The sequence below is a fragment of the Rhipicephalus microplus genome, chromosome 5 (genome assembly GCF_043290135.1).
Source record: "Rhipicephalus microplus isolate Deutch F79 chromosome 5, USDA_Rmic, whole genome shotgun sequence".
In the NCBI taxonomy this organism is placed as follows: domain Eukaryota; kingdom Metazoa; phylum Arthropoda; class Arachnida; order Ixodida; family Ixodidae; genus Rhipicephalus; species Rhipicephalus microplus.
In genome coordinates, this window is record NC_134704.1 from 127,346,459 (window position 1) to 127,365,581 (window position 19,123).

At 47.9% G+C, this 19,123-nt stretch overlaps 3 non-coding genes across 3 annotated transcripts; all 3 read left to right on the forward strand.

Annotated features, from left to right (window-relative positions):
- The first annotated feature begins 6,672 nt into the window (after positions 1-6,672).
- TRNAL-CAA (transfer RNA leucine (anticodon CAA)) lies at positions 6,673-6,744 on the forward strand. Its single transcript has one exon. It is a non-coding gene; the product is annotated as a tRNA-Leu (tRNA).
- A 4,849-nt stretch (positions 6,745-11,593) lies between these two features.
- TRNAL-CAA (transfer RNA leucine (anticodon CAA)) lies at positions 11,594-11,665 on the forward strand. Its single transcript has one exon. It is a non-coding gene; the product is annotated as a tRNA-Leu (tRNA).
- Positions 11,666-17,886: 6,221 nt separating this feature from the next.
- TRNAL-CAA (transfer RNA leucine (anticodon CAA)) lies at positions 17,887-17,958 on the forward strand. The gene has a single exon. It is a non-coding gene; the product is annotated as a tRNA-Leu (tRNA).
- Positions 17,959-19,123: the final 1,165 nt, after the last annotated feature.

Genomic DNA, 19,123 nt, shown 5'->3' on the forward strand with positions numbered 1-19,123 from the left:
TGGGCCCATAACCCAGAGGTCCGTGGATCGAAACAACGCTCTGCTAATTTATTATTCTTTTGCATTAGTGCGTACTTTCTAACTGCACATTTTTCCACGTAATTAGAGTGCAGCAGAGTGGCGCAGTGGCAGCGTGCTGGGTCTTAACACAGTGGTTCGTGGATCGAAACCACGCCCTGCTAACTTTATTTTCATTTGCAATAGTGTGCACTTTCTTACTGCCCACTTTTTCACTTAAGTAGAGTGCAGCAGAGGGGCGCAGTGTAAGCGTGCTTGACCCATCACCCAGAGGTCCGTGGATCAAAACCACGCTCTGCTAATTTTATTTTCTTTTGCATAAGTGCGCAGTTTCTTACTGCACATTTTCTCACGAAACCTGAGTGCAGCAGAGTGGCGCAGTGGAAGCGTGTTGGGCCCATAACCCAGAGGTCCGTGGATCGAAACCACGCTCTGCGATGTGTACAATTTTTTGCATTAGTACGCAGTTTCTTACTGCACATTTTCTCACGTAACTAGAGTGCAGCAGAGCGGCGCAGTGGAAGCGTGCTGGGCCCATAACCCAGAGGTCCGTGGATCGAAAGCACAATCCTAGAGCTTTATTTTCTTTTGCAGTAGTGCGCACTTCTACTGCAAGTTTTCCCACGTAACTAGAGTGCAGCAGAGTGGCGCAGTAGAGGCGTGCTGGGCCCATAACCCAGAAGTCCGTGGTTCGAAACCACGCTCTGCTAATTTGATATTCTTTTTGCATTACTGCGCACTTTCTTACTGCACATTTTTCCACGTAACTAGAGTGCAGCAGAGTGGCGCAGTGGAAGCGTGCTGGGTCATAACCCAGAGGTTCGTGGATCAAAACCACGCCCTGCTAACTTTATTTTCATTTGCAATAGTGTGCACTTTCTTGCTGCCTATTTTTTCACGTAACTAGGGTGCAGCAGAGGGCGCAGTTTAAGCGTCCTTGGCCCAATAACCCTGAGGTTTGTGGATCGAAACCTCGCTCTGCTAATTTGATATTCTTTTTGCATTAGTGCGCACTTTCTTACTGCAAATTTCCCACATGACTAGAATACAGCAGAGTTGCGCAGTGGAAGCGTGCTGGGGCCATAACCCAGATGTCCGTGGATCGAAACCACGCTCTGCTAATTTTGTTTTCTTTTGCATAAGTGCGCAGTTTCTTACTGCACATTTTCTCACGTAACTAGAATGCAGCAGAGTGGCGCAGTGAAAGCGTGCTGGGCCCATGACCCAGGTGTCCGTGAATCGAAACCTCGCTCTGCTAATTTTATTTTCTTTTGCATTAGCGCGCAGTTTCTTACTGCACATTTTCTCAACGAACTAGAATACACAGAAGGGCGCAGTGGAAGCGTGCTGGGCCCATAACCCTGTTGTCCGTGGATTGAAACTAGCTCTGCTAATTTTATTTTCTTTTGCATAAGTGCGCAGTTTCTTACTGCGCATTTTCTCACGTAACTAGAGTGCAGCAGAGTGGCGCAGTGGAAGCGTGCTGGGTCATAACCCAGAGGTTCGTGGATCGAAACCACGCCCTGCTAACTTTATTTTCATTTGCAATAGTGTGCACTTCCTTACTGCCCATTTTTTCACGTAACTAGAGTGCAGCAGAGGGGCGCCGTGTAAGCGTACTTGGCCCATCACCCAGAGGTCCGTGGATCGAAACCACGCTCTGCTAATTTTATATTCTTTTTGCATTAGTGGGCACTTTCTTACTGCAAATTTCCCACCTGACTATAATGCGGCTTAGTGGCGCACTGGAAGCGTGCTGCGGCCATAACCCAGGTGTCCGTGGATCGAAAGCACGCTCTGCTAATTTTAGTTTCTTTTGCATAAGCGCGCAGTTTCTTACTGCACATTTTCTCAACGAACTAGAATACAGCAGAAGGGCGCAGTGGAAGCGTGCTGGGCCCATAACCCAGTTGTCCGTGGATCAAAACTACGCTCTGCTAATTTTATTTTCTGTTGCATAAGTGCGCAGTTTCTTACTGCGCATTTTTTCACGTAACTAGAGTGCAGCAGAGTGGCGCAGTGGAAGCGTGCTGGGCCCATAACCTAGAGGTCCGTGGATCGAAACCACGCTCTGCTAATTTATTATTCTTTCGCACAGTGCGTACTTTCTTACAGCACATTTTTCCACGGAATTAGAGTGCAGCAGAGTGGCGCAGTGGAAGCGTGCTGGGTCATAACCCAGAGGTTCGTGGATTGAAACCACGCCCTGCTAACTTTATTTTCATTTGCAATAGTGTGCACTTTCTGATTGCCCATTTTTTCACGTAACTAGAGTGCAGCAGAGAGCGCAGTGTAAGCGTGCTTGGCCCATCACCTAGAGGTCCGTGGATCAAAACCACGCTCTGCTAATTTTATATTCTTTTTGCATTAGTGGGCACTTTCTTACTGCAAAATTTCCCACCTGACTATAATGCAGCAGAGTGGCCCAGTGGAAGTGTGCTGGGGCCATAACCCATGTGTCCGTGGATCGAAACCCCGCTCTGCTAATTTTATTTTCTTTTGCATAAGTGCGCAGTTTCCTACTGCACATTTTCTCACGTAACTTGAGTGCAGCAGAGTGGCGCAGTGGAAGCGTGCTGGGCCCATAACCCAGATGTCCGTGGATCGAAACCACGCTCTGCGATTTGTACAATTTTTTGCATTAGTACGCAGTTTCTTACTGCACATTCTCTCACGTAACTAGAATGCAGCAGAGTGGCGCAGTGGAAGCGTGCTGGGCCCATAACCCAGAGGTCCGCGGATCGAAAGCACGCTCTGCTAATTTGATATTCTTTTTGCATTACTGCACACTTTCTTACTTCAAAATTCCCACATGACTAGAATGCAGCAGAGTGGCGCAGTGGAAGCGTGCTGGGGCCATAACCCATGTGTTCGTGGATCGAAACCACGCTCTGCTAATTTTATTTTCTTTTGCATAAGTGCGCAGTTTCCTACTGCACATTTTCTCAAGTAACTTGAGTGCAGAAGAGCGGCACAGTAGAAGCGTGCTGGGCCCATAACCCAGAGGTCCGTGTATCGCAACCACGCTCTGCAATTTGTACAAGTTTTTGCATTAGTGCGCAGTTTCTTACTGCACATTTTCTCACATAACTAGAGTGCAGCAGAGTGGCACAGTGGAAGCGTGCTGGGCCCATAACCCAGAGGTCCGTGGATCGAAAGCACGCTCTGCTAATTTTATAAGTTTTTTGCATCGGTGCGCACTTTCTGACTGCACATTTTCCCACGTAACTAAATTGCAGCAGAGTGGCGCAGTGAAAGCGTGCTGGGCCCATAACCCAGAAGTCCGTGGATCGAAAGCACGCTCTGCTAATTTGATATTCTTTTTTGCATTACTGCGCACTTTCTTACTGCACATTTTGCCACGTAAGTAGAATGCAGCAGAGTGGTGCAGTGGAAGCGTGCTGGGCCCATTACCCAGAGGTCCGTGGATCAAAACCACGCTTTGCTAATTCCATTTTCTTTTGCATTAGTGCGCACATTCCTACTGCCTATTTTCCCACGTAACTACAGTGCAGTAGAGTGGCGCAGTTGGAGTTTGCTGAGGCCATATCCCAGCGGTCCATAGGTCAAAACCACGCTCTGCTAATTACATATTCTTTTGCATTAGTGCCCACTTTCTTACTGCACCTTTTCCCACATAACTGTACTGCAGGAGAGTGGCGCAGTGAAAGCGTGCTGAACCCGTAACCCAGAGGTTCTTGGATGGAAACCACGCTCTGCTAATTTTATAATCTTTGCATTGTGTGCAGTTTCTTACTGCACATTTTCTCACGTAACTAGAGTGCAGCAGAGTGGCGCAGTGGAAGCGGGCTGGGTCCATAACCCAGAGGTCCGTGGATCGAAACCACACTCTGCTCATCTTATTTTCTTTTGCATTAGTGCATACTTTCTTACTGCACATTTTCCCACGTAACTAGAGTGCAGCGGAGGGGCGCAGTGAAAGCGTGCTGGGCCCATAACCCAGGTCTCCGTGGATCGAAACCACGCTCTGCTAATTTCATTTTCTTTGCATTGTGTCCAGTTTCTTACTGCACATTTTCTCACGTAACTAGAGTGCAGCAGAGTGGCGCAGTGGAAGCGGGCTGGGCCCATAACCCAGAGGTCCGTGGATCGAAACCACGCTCTGCTAATTTTATTTTCTTTTGCATTAGTGCATACTTTCTTACTGCACATTTTCCCACGTAACTAGAGTGCAGCGGAGGGGCGCAGTGGGAGCGGGCTGGGCCCATAACCCAGAGGTGCGTGGATCGAAACTACGCTCTGCTAATTCCATTTTCTTTTGCATTAGTGCGCACATTCTTACTGCCTATTTTCCCACGTTACTACAGTGCAGTAGAGTGGCGTAGTTGGAGTTTGCAGAGGCCATATCCCAGCGGTCCATAGGTCAAAACCACGCTCTGCTAAATATATATTCTTTTGCATTAGTGCCCACTTTCTTACTGCACCTTTTCCCACATAGCTGTACTGCAGGAGGGTGGCGCAGTGAAAGCGTGCTGAACCTGTAACTCAGAGGTTCTCGGACGGAAACCACGCTCTGCTAATTTTATTTTCTTTGCATTGTGTGCAGTTTCTTACTGCACATTTTCTCACGTAACTAGAGTGCAGTGGAGGGGCGCAGTGAAAGCGTGCTGGGCCCATAAACCAGCTGTCCGTGGATCGAAACCACGCTCTGCTAATTTTATTTTCTTTTGCCTAAGTGCGCAGTTTCTTACTGCACATTTTTTCACCGAACTATAATACAGCAGAAGGGCGCAGTGGAAGCGTGCTGGGCCCATAACCCAGTTGTCAGTCGATCGAAACTATGCTCTGCTAATTTTATTTTCTATTCCATAAGTGCGCAGTTTCTTACTGCACAATTTATCACGTAACTAGAGTGCAGCAGAGTGGCGCAGTGGAAGCGTGCTGGGCCCATAACCAAGAAGTTCGTGGATCGAAACCACGCCCTGCTAACTTTATTTTAACTTGCGATAGTGTGCACTTTCTTACTGCCCATTTTTTCATGTACCTAGAGTGCAGCAGAGGGGCGCAGTGTAAGCGTGCTTGGCCCATCACCCCAAGGTCCGTGGATCGAAACCACGCTCTGCTAATTTTATATTCTTTTTTCATTAGTGCGCACTTTCTTACTGCAAATTTCCCACATGACTAGAATGCAGCAGAGTGGCGCAGTGGAAGCATGCTGCGGCCATAACCCAGTTGTCCGTGGATTGAAACTACGCTCTGCTAATTTTATTTTCTGTTGCATAAGTGCGCAGTTTCTTACTGCGCATTTTTTCACGTAACTAGAGTGCAGCAGAGTGGCGCAGTAGAAGCGTGCTGGGTCATAACCCAGAGGTTCGTGGATTGAAACCACGCCCTGCTAACTTTATTTTCATTTGCAATAGTGTGCACTTTCTTACTTCCCATTTTCTCACGTAACTAGAGTGCAGCAGAGTGGCGCAGTGGAAGCGTGCTGGGCCCATAACCCAGAGGTCCGTGGATCGAAAGCACGCTCTGCTAATTTTATAAGTTTTTTGCATCGGTGCGCACTTTCTGACTGCACATTTTCCCACGTAACTAAATTGCAGCAGAGTGGCGCAGTGAAAGCGTGCTGGGCCCATAACCCAGAAGTCCGTGGATCGAAAGCACGCTCTGCTAATTTGATATTCTTTTTGCATTACTGCGCACTTTCTTACTGCACATTTTGCCACGTAAGTAGAATGCAGCAGAGTGGTGCAGTGGAAGCGTGCTGGGCCCATTACCCAGAGGTCCTGGATCAAAACCACGCTCTGCTAATTCCATTTTCTTTTGCATTAGTGCGCACATTCCTACTGCCTATTTTCCCACGTAACTACAGTGCAGTAGAGTGGCGCAGTTGGAGTTTGCTGAGGCCATATCCCAGCGGTCCATAGGTCAAAACCACGCTCTGCTAATTACATATTCTTTTGCATTAGTGCCCACTTTCTTACTGCACCTTTTCCCACATAACTGTACTGCAGGAGAGTGGCGCAGTGAAAGCGTGCTGAACCCGTAACCCAGAGGTTCTTGGATGGAAACCACGCTCTGCTAATTTTATAATCTTTGCATTGTGTGCAGTTTCTTACTGCACATTTTCTCACGTAACAAGAGTGCAGCAGAGTGGCGCAGTGGAAGCGGGCTGGGCCCATAACCCAGAGGTCCGTGGATCGAAACCACGCTCTGCTCATTTTATTTTCTTTTGCATTAGTGCATACTTTCTTACTGCACATTTTCCCACGTAACTAGAGTGCAGCGGAGGGGCGCAGTGAAAGCGTGCTGGGCCCATAACCCTGGTCTCCGTGGATCGAAACCACGCTCTGCTAATTTCATTTTCTTTGCATTGTGTGCAGTTTCTTACTGCACATTTTCTCACGTAACTAGAGTGCATTAGAGTGGCGCAGTGGAAGCGGGATGGGCCCATAACCCAGAGGTCCGTGGATCGAAACCACGCTCTGCTAATTTTATTTTCTTTTGCATTAGTGCATACTTTCTTACTGCACATTTTCCCACGTAACTAGAGTGCAGCGGAGGGGCGCAGTAGAAGCGTGCTGGGCCCATAACCCAGTTGTCCGTCGATCGAAACTACGCTCTGCTAATTTTATTTTCTTTTGCATAAGTGCGCAGTTTCTTACTGCACATTTTATCACGTAACTAGAGTGCAGCAGAGTGGCGCAGTGGAAGCGTGCTGGGCCCAAAACCCAGAGGTCCGTGGATCGAAACCACGATCTGCTAATTTATTTTCTTTTGCATAAGTGCGCAGTTTCCTACTGCACATTTTATCACGTAACTAGAGTGCAGCAGAGTGGCGCAGTGGAAGCGTGCTTGGCCCATAACCAAGAAGTTCGTGGATCGAAACCACGCCCTGCTAACTTTATTTTAAGTTGCGATAGTGTGCACTTTCTTACTGCCCATTTTTTCATGTACCTAGAGTGCAGCAGAGGGGCGCAGTGTAAGCGTGCTTGGCCTATCACCCCGAGGTCCGTGGATTGAAACCACGCTCTGCTAATTTTACATTCTTTTTGCATTAGTGCGCACTTTCTTACTGCAAATTTCCCACATGACTAGAATGCAGCAGAGTGGCGCAGTGGAAGCGTGCTGCGGCCATAACCCAGGTGTCCGTGGATCGAAACCACGCTCTGCTAATTTTATTTTCTTTTGCATAAGCGCGCAGTTTCTTACTGCACAATTTCTCAACGAACTAGAATACAGCAGAAGGGCGCAGTGGAAGCGTGCTGGGCCCATAACCCAGTTGTCCGTGGATTGAAACTACGCTCTGCTAATTTTATTTTCTGTTGCATAAGTGCGCAGTTTCTTACTGCACATTTTATCACGTAACTAGAGTGCAGCAGAGTGGCGCAGTGGAAGCGTGCTGGGCCCATAACCAAGAAGTTCGTGGATCGAAACCACGCCCTGCTAACTTTATTTTAACTTGCAATAGTGTGCACTTTCTTACTGCCCATTTTTTCACGTAACTAGAGTGCAGCAGAGGGGCGCAGTGTAAGCGTGCTTGGCCCATCACCCAGAGGTCCGTGGATCGAAACCATGCTCTGCTAATTTTATATTCTTTTTGAATTAGTGGGCACTTTCTTACTGCAAAATTTCCCACCTGACTATAATGCAGCAGAGTGGCGCAGTGGAAGCGTGCTGGGGCCATAACCCATGTGTCCGAGGATCGAAACACCGCTCTGCTAATTTTATTTTCTTTTGCAATAGTGTGCACTTTCTTACTGCCCATTTTTTCACGTAACTAGAGTGCAGCAGAGGGGCGCAGTGTAAGCGTGCTTGGCCCATCACCCAGAGGTCCGTGGATCGAAACCATGCTCTGCTAATTTTATATTCTTTTTGCATTAGTGGGCACTTTCTTACTGCAAAATTTCCCACCTGACTATAATGCAGCAGAGTGGCGCAGTGGAAGCGTGCTGGGGCCATAACCCATGTGTCCGAGGATCGAAACACCGCTCTGCTAATTTTATTTTCTTTTGCATAAGTGCGCAGTTTCCTACTGCACATTTTCTCACGTAACTTGAGTGCAGCAGAGTGGCGCAGTGGAAGCGTGCTGGGCCCATAACCCAGAGGTCCGTGGATCGAAAGCACGCTCTGCTAATTTGATATTCTTTTTGCATTACTGCGCAATTTCTTACTGCAAAATTTCCACATGACTAGAATGCAGCAGAGTGGCGCAGTGAAAGCATGCTGAACCTGTAACCCAGAGGTTCTTGGATGGAAACCACGCTCTGCTAATTTTATTTTCTTAGCATTGTGTGCAGTTTCTTACTGCACATTTTCTCACGCAACTAGAGTGCAGCAGAGTGGCGCAGTGGGAGCGGGCTGGGCCCATAACCCAGAGGTGCGTGGATCGAAACTACGCTCTGCTAATTCCATTTTCTTTTGCATTAGTGCGCACATTCTTACTGCCTATTTTCCCACGTTACTACAGTGCAGTAGAGTGGCGTAGTTGGAGTTTGCAGAGGCCATATCCCAGCGGTCCATAGGTCAAAACCACGCTCTGCTAATTACATATTCTTTTGCATTAGTGCCCACTTTCTTACTGCACCTTTTCCCACATAACTGTACTGCAGGAGAGTGGCGCAGTGAAAGCGTGCTGAACCCGTAACCCAGAGGTTCTTGGATGGAAACCACGCTCTGCTAATTTTATAATCTTTGCATTGTGTGCAGTTTCTTACTGCACATTTTCTCACGTAACTAGAGTGCAGCAGAGTGGCGCAGTGGAAGCGGGCTGGGTCCATAACCCAGAGGTCCGTGGATCGAAACCACACTCTGCTCATCTTATTTTCTTTTGCATTAGTGCATACTTTCTTACTGCACATTTTCCCACGTAACTAGAGTGCAGCGGAGGGGCGCAGTGAAAGCGTGCTGGGCCCATAACCCAGGTCTCCGTGGATCGAAACCACGCTCTGCTAATTTCATTTTCTTTGCATTGTGTCCAGTTTCTTACTGCACATTTTCTCACGTAACTAGAGTGCAGCAGAGTGGCGCAGTGGAAGCGGGCTGGGCCCATAACCCAGAGGTCCGTGGATCGAAACCACGCTCTGCTAATTTTATTTTCTTTTGCATTAGTGCATACTTTCTTACTGCACATTTTCCCACGTAACTAGAGTGCAGCGGAGGGGCGCAGTGGGAGCGGGCTGGGCCCATAACCCAGAGGTGCGTGGATCGAAACTACGCTCTGCTAATTCCATTTTCTTTTGCATTAGTGCGCACATTCTTACTGCCTATTTTCCCACGTTACTACAGTGCAGTAGAGTGGCGTAGTTGGAGTTTGCAGAGGCCATATCCCAGCGGTCCATAGGTCAAAACCACGCTCTGCTAAATATATATTCTTTTGCATTAGTGCCCACTTTCTTACTGCACCTTTTCCCACATAGCTGTACTGCAGGAGGGTGGCGCAGTGAAAGCGTGCTGAACCTGTAACTCAGAGGTTCTCGGACGGAAACCACGCTCTGCTAATTTTATTTTCTTTGCATTGTGTGCAGTTTCTTACTGCACATTTTCTCACGTAACTAGAGTGCAGTGGAGGGGCGCAGTGAAAGCGTGCTGGGCCCATAAACCAGCTGTCCGTGGATCGAAACCACGCTCTGCTAATTTTATTTTCTTTTGCCTAAGTGCGCAGTTTCTTACTGCACATTTTTTCACCGAACTATAATACAGCAGAAGGGCGCAGTGGAAGCGTGCTGGGCCCATAACCCAGTTGTCAGTCGATCGAAACTATGCTCTGCTAATTTTATTTTCTATTCCATAAGTGCGCAGTTTCTTACTGCACAATTTATCACGTAACTAGAGTGCAGCAGAGTGGCGCAGTGGAAGCGTGCTGGGCCCATAACCAAGAAGTTCGTGGATCGAAACCACGCCCTGCTAACTTTATTTTAACTTGCGATAGTGTGCACTTTCTTACTGCCCATTTTTTCATGTACCTAGAGTGCAGCAGAGGGGCGCAGTGTAAGCGTGCTTGGCCCATCACCCCAAGGTCCGTGGATCGAAACCACGCTCTGCTAATTTTATATTCTTTTTTCATTAGTGCGCACTTTCTTACTGCAAATTTCCCACATGACTAGAATGCAGCAGAGTGGCGCAGTGGAAGCATGCTGCGGCCATAACCCAGTTGTCCGTGGATTGAAACTACGCTCTGCTAATTTTATTTTCTGTTGCATAAGTGCGCAGTTTCTTACTGCGCATTTTTTCACGTAACTAGAGTGCAGCAGAGTGGCGCAGTAGAAGCGTGCTGGGTCATAACCCAGAGGTTCGTGGATTGAAACCACGCCCTGCTAACTTTATTTTCATTTGCAATAGTGTGCACTTTCTTACTTCCCATTTTCTCACGTAACTAGAGTGCAGCAGAGTGGCGCAGTGGAAGCGTGCTGGGCCCATAACCCAGAGGTCCGTGGATCGAAAGCACGCTCTGCTAATTTTATAAGTTTTTTGCATCGGTGCGCACTTTCTGACTGCACATTTTCCCACGTAACTAAATTGCAGCAGAGTGGCGCAGTGAAAGCGTGCTGGGCCCATAACCCAGAAGTCCGTGGATCGAAAGCACGCTCTGCTAATTTGATATTCTTTTTGCATTACTGCGCACTTTCTTACTGCACATTTTGCCACGTAAGTAGAATGCAGCAGAGTGGTGCAGTGGAAGCGTGCTGGGCCCATTACCCAGAGGTCCTGGATCAAAACCACGCTCTGCTAATTCCATTTTCTTTTGCATTAGTGCGCACATTCCTACTGCCTATTTTCCCACGTAACTACAGTGCAGTAGAGTGGCGCAGTTGGAGTTTGCTGAGGCCATATCCCAGCGGTCCATAGGTCAAAACCACGCTCTGCTAATTACATATTCTTTTGCATTAGTGCCCACTTTCTTACTGCACCTTTTCCCACATAACTGTACTGCAGGAGAGTGGCGCAGTGAAAGCGTGCTGAACCCGTAACCCAGAGGTTCTTGGATGGAAACCACGCTCTGCTAATTTTATAATCTTTGCATTGTGTGCAGTTTCTTACTGCACATTTTCTCACGTAACAAGAGTGCAGCAGAGTGGCGCAGTGGAAGCGGGCTGGGCCCATAACCCAGAGGTCCGTGGATCGAAACCACGCTCTGCTCATTTTATTTTCTTTTGCATTAGTGCATACTTTCTTACTGCACATTTTCCCACGTAACTAGAGTGCAGCGGAGGGGCGCAGTGAAAGCGTGCTGGGCCCATAACCCTGGTCTCCGTGGATCGAAACCACGCTCTGCTAATTTCATTTTCTTTGCATTGTGTGCAGTTTCTTACTGCACATTTTCTCACGTAACTAGAGTGCATTAGAGTGGCGCAGTGGAAGCGGGATGGGCCCATAACCCAGAGGTCCGTGGATCGAAACCACGCTCTGCTAATTTTATTTTCTTTTGCATTAGTGCATACTTTCTTACTGCACATTTTCCCACGTAACTAGAGTGCAGCGGAGGGGCGCAGTAGAAGCGTGCTGGGCCCATAACCCAGTTGTCCGTCGATCGAAACTACGCTCTGCTAATTTTATTTTCTTTTGCATAAGTGCGCAGTTTCTTACTGCACATTTTATCACGTAACTAGAGTGCAGCAGAGTGGCGCAGTGGAAGCGTGCTGGGCCCAAAACCCAGAGGTCCGTGGATCGAAACCACGATCTGCTAATTTATTTTCTTTTGCATAAGTGCGCAGTTTCCTACTGCACATTTTATCACGTAACTAGAGTGCAGCAGAGTGGCGCAGTGGAAGCGTGCTTGGCCCATAACCAAGAAGTTCGTGGATCGAAACCACGCCCTGCTAACTTTATTTTAAGTTGCGATAGTGTGCACTTTCTTACTGCCCATTTTTTCATGTACCTAGAGTGCAGCAGAGGGGCGCAGTGTAAGCGTGCTTGGCCTATCACCCCGAGGTCCGTGGATTGAAACCACGCTCTGCTAATTTTACATTCTTTTTGCATTAGTGCGCACTTTCTTACTGCAAATTTCCCACATGACTAGAATGCAGCAGAGTGGCGCAGTGGAAGCGTGCTGCGGCCATAACCCAGGTGTCCGTGGATCGAAACCACGCTCTGCTAATTTTATTTTCTTTTGCATAAGCGCGCAGTTTCTTACTGCACAATTTCTCAACGAACTAGAATACAGCAGAAGGGCGCAGTGGAAGCGTGCTGGGCCCATAACCCAGTTGTCCGTGGATTGAAACTACGCTCTGCTAATTTTATTTTCTGTTGCATAAGTGCGCAGTTTCTTACTGCACATTTTATCACGTAACTAGAGTGCAGCAGAGTGGCGCAGTGGAAGCGTGCTGGGCCCATAACCAAGAAGTTCGTGGATCGAAACCACGCCCTGCTAACTTTATTTTAACTTGCAATAGTGTGCACTTTCTTACTGCCCATTTTTTCACGTAACTAGAGTGCAGCAGAGGGGCGCAGTGTAAGCGTGCTTGGCCCATCACCCAGAGGTCCGTGGATCGAAACCATGCTCTGCTAATTTTATATTCTTTTTGAATTAGTGGGCACTTTCTTACTGCAAAATTTCCCACCTGACTATAATGCAGCAGAGTGGCGCAGTGGAAGCGTGCTGGGGCCATAACCCATGTGTCCGAGGATCGAAACACCGCTCTGCTAATTTTATTTTCTTTTGCAATAGTGTGCACTTTCTTACTGCCCATTTTTTCACGTAACTAGAGTGCAGCAGAGGGGCGCAGTGTAAGCGTGCTTGGCCCATCACCCAGAGGTCCGTGGATCGAAACCATGCTCTGCTAATTTTATATTCTTTTTGCATTAGTGGGCACTTTCTTACTGCAAAATTTCCCACCTGACTATAATGCAGCAGAGTGGCGCAGTGGAAGCGTGCTGGGGCCATAACCCATGTGTCCGAGGATCGAAACACCGCTCTGCTAATTTTATTTTCTTTTGCATAAGTGCGCAGTTTCCTACTGCACATTTTCTCACGTAACTTGAGTGCAGCAGAGTGGCGCAGTGGAAGCGTGCTGGGCCCATAACCCAGAGGTCCGTGGATCGAAAGCACGCTCTGCTAATTTGATATTCTTTTTGCATTACTGCGCAATTTCTTACTGCAAAATTTCCACATGACTAGAATGCAGCAGAGTGGCGCAGTGAAAGCATGCTGAACCTGTAACCCAGAGGTTCTTGGATGGAAACCACGCTCTGCTAATTTTATTTTCTTAGCATTGTGTGCAGTTTCTTACTGCACATTTTCTCACGCAACTAGAGTGCAGCAGAGTGGCGCAGTGGGAGCGGGCTGGGCCCATAACCCAGAGGTGCGTGGATCGAAACTACGCTCTGCTAATTCCATTTTCTTTTGCATTAGTGCGCACATTCTTACTGCCTATTTTCCCACGTTACTACAGTGCAGTAGAGTGGCGTAGTTGGAGTTTGCAGAGGCCATATCCCAGCGGTCCATAGGTAAAAACCACGCTCTGCTAAATATATATTCTTTTGCATTAGTGCCCACTTTCTTACTGCACCTTTTCCCACATAGCTGTACTGCAGGAGGGTGGCGCAGTGAAAGCGTGCTGAACCTGTAACTCAGAGGTTCTTGGATGGAAACCACGCTCTGCCAATTTTATTTTCTTTGCATTGTGTGCAGTTTCTTACTGCACATTTTCTCACGTAACTAGAGTGCAGTGGAGGGGCGCAGTGAAAGCGTGCTGGGCCCATAAACCAGGTGTCCGTGGATCGAAACCACGCTCTGCTAATTTTATTTTCTTTTGCCTAAGTGCGCAGTTTCTTACTGCACATTTTTTCACCGAACTATAATACAGCAGAAGGGCGCAGTGGAAGCGTGCTGGGCCCATAACCCAGTTGTCAGTCGATCGAAACTATGCTCTGCTAATTTTATTTTCTATTGCATAAGTGCGCAGTTTCTTACTGCACATTTTATCACGTAACCAGAGTGCAGCAGAGTGGTGCAGTGGAAGCGTGCTGGGCCCATAACCAAGAAGTTCGTGGATCGAAACCACGCCCTGCTAACTTTATTTTAACTTGCGATAGTGTACACTTTCTTACTGCCCATTTTTTCATGTACCTAGAGTGCAGCAGAGGGGCGCAGTGTAAGCGTGCTTGGCCCATCACCCCAAGGTCCGTGGATCTAAACCACGCTCTGCTAATTTTATATTCTTTTTGCATTAGTGCGCACTTTCTTACTGCAATTTTCCCACATGACTAGAATGCAGCAGAGTGGCGCAGTGGAAGCGTGCTGCGGCCATAACCCAGGTGTCCGTGGATCGAAACCACGCTCTGCTAATTTTATTTTCTTTTGCATAAGCGCGCAGTTTCTTACTGCACATTTTCTCAACGAACTAGAATACAGCAGAAGGGCGCAGTGGAAGCGTGCTCGGCCCATAACCCAGTTGTCCGTGGATTGAAACTACGCTCTGCTAATTTTATTTTCTGTTGCATAAGTGCGCAGTTTCTTACTGCGCATTTTTTCACGTAACTAGAGTGCAGCAGAGTGGCGCAGTGGAAGCGTGCTGGGCCCATAACCCAGAGGTCCGTGGATCGAAACCGCGCTCTGCTAATTTATTATTCTTTCGCACAGTGCGTACTTTCTGACTGCACATTTTCTCACGTAACTAGAGTGCAGCAGAGTGGCGCAGTGGAAGCGGGCTGGGCCCATAACCCAGAGGTCCGTGGATCGAAACCACGCTCTGCTCATTTTATTTTCTTTTGCATTAGTGCATACTTTCTTACTGCACATTTTCCCACGTAACTAGAGTGCAGCGGAGGGGCGCAGTGAAAGCGTGCTGGGCCCATAACCCAGGTCTCCGTGGATCGAAACCACGCTATGCTAATTTATTATTCTTTCGCACAGTGCGTACTTTCTTACAGCACATTTTTCCACGGAATTAGAGTGCAGCAGAGTGGCGCAGTGGAAGCGTGCTGGGTCATAACCCAGAGGTTCGTGGATTGAAACCACGCCCTGCTAACTTTATTTTCATTTGCAATAGTGTGCACTTTCTGATTGCCCATTTTTTCACGTAACTAGAGTGCAGCAGAGAGCGCAGTGTAAGCGTGCTTGGCCCATCACCCAGAGGTCCGTGGATCGAAACCACGCTCTGCTAATTTTATATTCTTTTTGCATTAGTGGGCACTTTCTTACTGCAAAATTTCCCACCTCACTATAATGCAGCAGAGTGGCCCAGTGGAAGCGTGCTGGGGCCATAACCCATGTGTCCGTGGATCGAAACCCCCGCTCTGCTAATTTTATTTTCTTTTGCATAAGTGCGCAGTTTCCTACTGCACATTTTCTCACGTAACTTGAGTGCAGTAGAGTGGCGCAGTGGAAGCGTGCTGGGCCCATAACCCAGATGTCCGTGGATCGAAACCACGCTCTGCGATTTGTACAATTTTTTGCATTAGTACGCAGTTTCTTACTGCACATTCTCTCACGTAACTAGAGTGCAGCAGAGTGGCGCAGTGGAAGCGTGCTGGGCCCATAACCCAGAGGTCCGTGGATCGAAAGCACGCTCTGCTAATTTGATATTCTTTTTGCATTACTGCACACTTTCTTACTTCAAAATTCCCACATGACTAGAATGCAGCAGAGTGGCGCAGTGGAAGCGTGCTGGGGCCATAACCCATGTGCTCGTGGATTGAAACCACGCTCTGCTAATTTTATTTTCTTTTGCATAAGTGCGCAGTTTCCTACTGCACATTTTCTCAAGTAACTTGAGTGCAGAAGAGCGGCACAGTAGAAGCGTGCTGGGCCCAGTACCCAGAGGTCCGTGGATCGAAACCACGCTCTGCTAATTTTATTTTCTTTTGCCTAAGTGCGCAGTTTCTTACTGCACATTTTTTCACCGAACTATAATACAGCAGAAGGGCGCAGTGGAAGCGTGCTGGGCCCATAACCCAGTTGTCAGTCGATCGAAACTATGCTCTGCTAATTTTATTTTCTATTGCATAAGAGCGCAGTTTCTTACTGCACAATTTATCACGTAACTAGAGTGCAGCAGAGTGGCGCAGTGGAAACGTGCTGGGCCCATAACCAAGAAGTTCGTGGATCGAAACCCCGCCCTGCTAACTTTATTTTAACTTGCGATAGTGTGCACTTTCTTACTGCCCATTTTTTCATGTACCTAGAGTGCAGCAGAGGGGCGCAGTGTAAGCGTGCTTGGCCCACCACCCCAAGGTCCGTGGATCGAAACCACGCTCTGCTAATTTTATATTCTTTTTGCATTAGTGCGCACTTTCTTACTGCAAATTTCCCACATGACTAGAATGCAGCAGAGTGGCGCAGTGGAAGCGTGCTGCGGCCATAACCCAGTTGTCCGTGGATTGAAACTACGCTCTGCTAATTTTATTTTCTGTTGCATAAGTGCGCAGTTTCTTACTGCGCATTTTTTCACGTAACTAGAGTGCAGCAGAGTGGCGCAGTGGAAGCGTGCTGGGCCCATAACCCAGAGGTCCGTGGATCGAAACCACGCTCTGCTAATTTATTATTCTTTCGCACAGTGCGTACTTTCTTACTGCACACTTTTCCACGGAATTAGAGTGCAGCAGAGTGGCGCAGTGGAAGCGTGCTGGGTCATAACCCAGAGGTTCGTGGATTGAAACCACGCCCTGCTAACTTTATTTTCATTTGCAATAGTGTGCACTTTCTTACTTCCCATTTTCTCACGTAACTAGAGTGCAGCAGAGTGGCGCAGTGGAAGCGTGCTGGGCCCATAACCCAGAGGTCCGCGGATCGAAAGCACGCTCTGCTAATTTTATAAGTTTTTTGCATCGTTGCGCACTTTCTGACTGCACATTTTCCCACGTAACTAAATTGCAGCAGAGTGGCGCAGTGAAAGCGTGCTGGGCCCATAACCCAGAAGTCCGTGGATCGAAAGCACGCTCTGCTAATTTGATATTCTTTTTGCATTACTGCGCACTTTCTTACTGCACATTTTGCCACGTAAGTAGAATGCAGCAGAGTGGTGCAGTGGAAGCGTGCTGGGCCCATTACCCAGAGGTCCGTGGATCAAAACCACGCTCTGTTAATTCCATTTTCTTTTGCATTAGTGCGCACATTCCTACTGCCTATTTTCCCACGTAACTACAGTGCAGTAGAGTGGCGCAGTTGGAGTTTGCTGAAGCCATATCCCAGCGGTCCATAGGTCAAAACCACGCTCTGCTAATTACATATTCTTTTGCATTAGTGCCCACTTTCTTACTGCACCTTTTCCCACATAACTGTACTGCAGGAGAGTGGCGCAGTGAAAGCGTGCTGAACCCGTAACCCAGAGGTTCTTGGATGGAAACCACGCTCTGCTAATTTTATAATCTTTGCATTGTGTGCAGTTTCTTACTGCACATTTTCTCACGTAACTAGAGTGCAGCAGAGTGGCGCAGTGGAAGCGGGCTGGGCCCATAACCCAGAGGTCCGTGGATCGAAACCACGCTCTGCTCATTTTATTTTCTTTTGCATTAGTGCATACTTTCTTACTGCACATTTTCCCACGTAACTAGAGTGCAGCGGAGGGGCGCAGTGAAAGCGTGCTGGGCCCATAACCCAGGTCTCCGTGGATCGAAACCACGCTCTGCTAATTTCCTTTTCTTTGCATTATGTGCAGTTTCTTACTGCACATTTTCTCACGTAACTAGAGTGCAGCAGAGTGGCGCACTGGAAGCGGGCTGGGCCCATAACCCAGAGGTCCGTGGATCGAAACCACGCTCTGCTAATTTTATTTTCTTTTGCATTAGTGCATACTTTCTTACTGCACATTTTCCCACGTAACTAGAGTGCAGCGGAGGGGCGCAGTAGAAGCGTGCTGGGCCCATAACCCAGTTGTCCGTCGATCGAAACTACGCTCTGCTAATTTTATTTTATTTTGCATAAGTGCGCAGTTTCTTACTGCACATTTTATCACGTAACTAGAGTGCAGCAGAGTGGCGCAGTGGAAGCGTGCTGGGCCCAAAACCCAGAGGTCCGTGGATCGAAACCACGATCTGCTAATTTATTTTCTTTTGCATAAGTGCGCAGTTTCTTACTCCACATTCTCTCACGCAACTAGAGTGCAGCAGAGTGGCGCAGTGGGAGCGGGCTGGGCCCATAACCCAGAGGTGCGTGGATCGAAACTACGCTCTGCTAATTCCATTTTCTTTTGCATTAGTGCGCACATTCTTACTGCCTATTTTCCCACGTTACTACAGTGCAGTAGAGTGGCGTAGTTGGAGTTTGCAGAGGCCATATCCCAGCGGTCCATAGGTCAAAACCACGCTCTGCTAAATATATATTCTTTTGCATTAGTGCCCACTTTCTTACTGCACCTTTTCCCACATAGCTGTACTGCAGGAGGGTGGCGCAGTGAAAGCGTGCTGAACCTGTAACTCAGAGGTTCTTGGATGGAAACCACGCTCTGCTAATTTTATTTTCTTTGCATTGTGTGCAGTTTCTTACGGCACATTTTCTCACGTAACTAGAGTGCAGTGGAGGGGCGCAGTGAAAGCGTGCTGGGCCCATAAACCAGGTGTCCGTGGATCGAAACCACGCTCTGCTAATTTTATTTTCTTTTGCCTAAGTGCGCAGTTTCTTACTGCACATTTTTTCACCGAACTATAATACAGCAGAAGGGCGCAGTGGAAGCGTGCTGGGCCCATAACCCAGTTGTCAGTCGATCGAAACTATGCTCTGCTAATTTTATTTTCTATTGCATAAGTGCGCAGTTTCTTACTGCACATTTTATCACGTAACTAGAGTGCAGCAGAGTGGCGCAGTGGAAGCGTGATGGGCCCATAACCAAGAAGTTCGTGGATCGAAACCACGCCCTGCTAACTTTATTTTAACTTGCGATAGTGTGCACTTTCTTACTGCCCATTTTTTCATGTACCTAGAGTGCAGCAGAGGGGCGCAGTGTAAGCGTGCTTGGCCCATCACCCCAAGGTCCGTGGATCAAAACCACGCTCTGCTAATTTTATTTTCTTTTGGATAAGTGCGCAGTTTCTTACTGCACATTTTCTAACGTAACTAGAGTGCAGCAGAGTGGCGCAGTGGAAGCGTGCTGGGCTCATAACCCAGAAATTCGTAGATCGAAACCACGCTCTGCTAATTGTATGATTTTTTGCTTTAGTGCGCAGTTTCTCACTGCACATTTTCTCACGTAACTAGAGTGCAGCCGAG